We start from the raw sequence: 4,347 nt of genomic DNA on the forward strand, positions 1-4,347 counted from the left end.
TAATAATAATATCATTATTATTATTATTATTATTATTTGAATTACTATTAACAAGAACACTCAGTAGGGTGCATATCTCCTCCCACCGTCAATCCCTTTCTATAAAATAAATACAGAAAAAAAAAGTTTTTAACCACCACCTACTTTTTAGCCACCACCCACTTTGAAAAAAAATACACTAACACAAAAGTTTCATTTAGATTATCAGTATTAGTATTTGAGATATCTTATCTAGAACCTTTTGCTTTGAATGGTCCATATATCCGCAATCACATGAACATTTAATCACTTCATTTTTTGAACGCCTTCTAACTGTATCAGTTGTACACCTGACAATGCACTACATCTTGCTTACACTTGGAAGTTTACTCTTATAGCTGACAAGAACAATACATGCAATGTATTGTTGTTAAAATGGAAATATTATGCAAGTACAAATATGGGTTTTTGGTTTTAGCCTCTCATGTTAAAATGTAAAGATACTCTAAAATATTCTCAATCCGTTCAGAAAAAGTGGAGTTAGTACAAATAAAACGTTGTAAGCCTTTACTGTAATTGCACTAACTTAAACCTTTATCATATAGCTTCTTTTTTTGCCTACAGTAATACGGTAAACATATTCAGTTTTTAAATGGTTTTCATATCCACACCCTACTTCGGATCGTAACCAAAATTTAAACACTTCTTCATTAAAACATGACAAACTAATCTGGAAAGTGCTATTTTGATCAATTGATAAATTTAAGAAATTGGTCTGTGATCTAATGGCCCTCAAAATATAAATCGTCACAAATACTTCATCATTTCTTCCTTGTAACTTGGTTGAACTTTTACAAAAATTTTATTCAAATCAGTTAGTATTTAAAATATCTTTCTAGGACGTTTTCCTTTGAATGGTCTTCATACCCACATCCTAGTTTATGGTCACCAACATTTAATAAATAATAATAATATAATAAATAAACCTCAAGTTCACACCTGAATTTGGATCGTCACCAATACCTAATTATCCCTTCTTTGTAACTTGGTTAAACTTTCTTGAAACTTTTATTTAAATAAGTTGACACGTTTTTAAAATATCTGGTGTAGAATGATTGCTCTTAAATCATTTTAATTGGTCCCCACATCTACACCCTACTATGGACAGTCACCAAAATTTAAACAGATATATTTTCATTTATATCGGTACAGCCGTTTTAGAGACAATTCGAACATAAACAAGCACAAAATCACAAACAGTTCACACAAACACACGAAATGACACGACTGACAACATATCTTTTGGTGCAGATAATAACAATGTTTTAGTGATAAAACTAGTTTTCATAAAGCAAGTCATATAAAAATCATCTACAAATATAAAATACACTAGAACAAATCACTGATAATACTTTGTATCTAAAAGAACGTTAACATTGATAATGAACAATGAACAAAATAAAACACTATTACAAAAATAAAAACAAGGCATAGCATATCATTAATTTCATCTCAGTGGTATGATTGATTTAATATTTTTTTATTCAAATATTAATTGACTGTTTATTGTAAGTGATGCTACACCAACGTGTTGTGAATCAGAGGCGGATTCAAGGGTGGGGGATATAAAGAAAGTTGTATTCTCAGAGTGTAATTTCGGCCATGTAGTGGTGCCATCATCCCGAATGGTATAGTCCTCCATCTGTTAACATGCCTTCCCGGGCCCCCTCTATTTTCAATTCCTGGATATGCTACTGTTTCATATTTACCAATGTAGATGTACGTATAAAAATGACATTTGCTTTTACAAACCTTGACAAAATAGTTAGTATTTGGCATGATACCTTCAGATACTGACAGTGAAGTTTCTATGACATTTACGGTGAAATTGGTCAAACTATTGTATACAGACACATTGTATTCTAGTATTGGACACGGATTAACTGTAGAGGCTTTCCACTCAAGTGTGATAGATGAAGACGTTGATGAAAAAGAAGTAATGCTTGGTTTACCGGGATCTGTGGGGTATTAATCAAGAATCACAGAGAATATTATTGCCAGTACACACATTTTAACATGTATAATTTTACACAGTTTATTCTAGTATTGAGCAATATATTATTGCAATATTGGCAATAAAAAAAATAACAAAATAATACTGATAATATTAATAATACAAAATATCAATAAAATTAAAAGTAACAATACGAATACATAATTTATGTAACAATATTTAACGGCTTTACATTAGTGAATGATTTCTTTTAGCATAGAAAGATCAACTGAACTCTTACAATCCAATGCAGACGTGACTTCCTTAATATCTGCTGTTCCGTTGACGTTTATGTGTGCAGCTAACACTGCAAACGTATACTGTGTACATGGTACAACTCCTTCATTGATAAGAACCTCAGTTCCTGTTGTGCTTCCTTGGCGGCCTATTCCTGATAGTTGATAATGGTAAATCACCTGTAGGTCCTGGGTAATACAGGTAGATTCATTCCATCTCATCAATAAAGACGTTTTCCCGAATACTGAATCTTCTTTAATTAATGGGACTATTGAAAAGCAGCAGTTAAAAACAGAGTTAGTTTAATATTGTTAGGCCTATTATTGTTATTGTTATTATATTATACATACCAGGAGCGGGTCCTCGATTTAAAAAAGAGTGGTTCAAAATGTTTAAAAAAAAAAAAAAAAAAACCTAAAAAGAAAAGGGGGTCCGGGATTCTCCCCCTGAAAAATGTTGATTCCTAGATGGCCGGAAATGAGCTTTCCCGACGGCTGAGGAGTCTTTTAATGACCTTTAAGTTCTTCAAAATTCAAGGTTTTCACCCTCAAAGACAGGAAATATGTTATTATATTCCAACTACATTGAGTAGTTAGATATGTAGTTTTTCTTCCAGTGATCGATAAACCGATAGACTTGAATAACGCACTTTCGTACATAAATTAATATTACGACGGCGAACAAAAAACAGTGTGTATAATTTATTAAATTAAAAAAAATAGTCACATTTCTTCACAGAGGGAGGTTCGTCCGAACACCTTGAAACCCCCCCCCCCCAGGATCCGCCACTGCATACATACTTACATATACACACAATCTAAGCCTTAATTATTGTGATGTTCCATTCGGAAAGAAGATATAAACATAACACTGCATCATAATAACATAAACCGAGACCAATGTGCATACGACAACAGAGACCCGCCCCCGCACATCCCTCTTGGAATATCCTAAGCGATCATCTGGCATAAGTAGCAATAAAGGTTCATAGGAATCAACATCACAATGCCCACGATTGTCATAGTGACTTATGACTAATCCTGGCTGCAAATAGGCGAAAAGTTTTTCCGTATGTTTATATAATTTTTACTTATACTTGGTTTTTGGACCATAAAAGGACCCATGGGTGTCTAATTTTGGGGACAGGGGTCACGCCAAAGTAGGGGGACATATCATATTAATTCCCCACCACCCACATATTTTTAACAATCTTCTAAAGTTAAAATCCTGCTTTTTAAAGCGGGTGGAAAGAACAACATTTATGAATGACTGTCATGAATTTTGTCTATTGACTTGTGCTCTGTTCCAAGTGTTGTGGGTATATCCGAACCAATACTGACTAGAAACGACACTGTTTGTACATTTCGTAACACCAGGCCTACTGTAATTCCTCCATGCGAAGTACCCAAAATTAATAAAATAGTAACACCATAAAACGAATGGCACGCATAGACTAATAATTGACGACTGTACTCGCAACTAGTATTGGATTGTAGATGCTACAGTAAAGATCAGAGGACTGTACGCACGCGCTATGTTCGAGAGCGGAGATGTGTGTCCTTGTTGAATTACCTTGGTTATAAAAAAAAAAACTAAAATTTAAAGACGGTGATTGACTTATAAAGCAATTAGTAGAGCATGCATAGTACACTAAATGGAAAATTATTATACTTAGGTTAGAGTTAATGCATTTAAAAATTTCCTTCGGGCATTGCAGGCATCAAATCTAACCAAAGTATAATAATTTCAAGCCCGTAGCCAGGATTTTGGTAGGGGGTTCTTTTTGATACTGAAAGGGCACTTGCAAGCACCATTGCCTGAGGCCAGGGGCCGCCAAGGGCCTCCGGGGGTCCAGGGCCAAAACCCCGGTTGGGGTCCAGCATTCTAAGTATTTACAGTTGTTATTTAATTGATTTGAGAGGCAGGAGAGGAAAAGATAAAAAAAAGGCAAAAACCTACTACTTTAGTACTACAGTATTGGTAATTTAACAACAGTAGCATGATACAAACCCCAAAGAATCCAGTATGGTTTATTCTTTAGTTTTTAAAATTTATATAGCACTTTGGAAGTATCATAC

This window comes from Anneissia japonica, unplaced genomic scaffold, assembly GCF_011630105.1.
Source record: "Anneissia japonica isolate Jap-2015-1 unplaced genomic scaffold, ASM1163010v1 scaffold14868_len205136_cov114, whole genome shotgun sequence".
NCBI lineage: Eukaryota > Metazoa > Echinodermata > Crinoidea > Comatulida > Comatulidae > Anneissia > Anneissia japonica.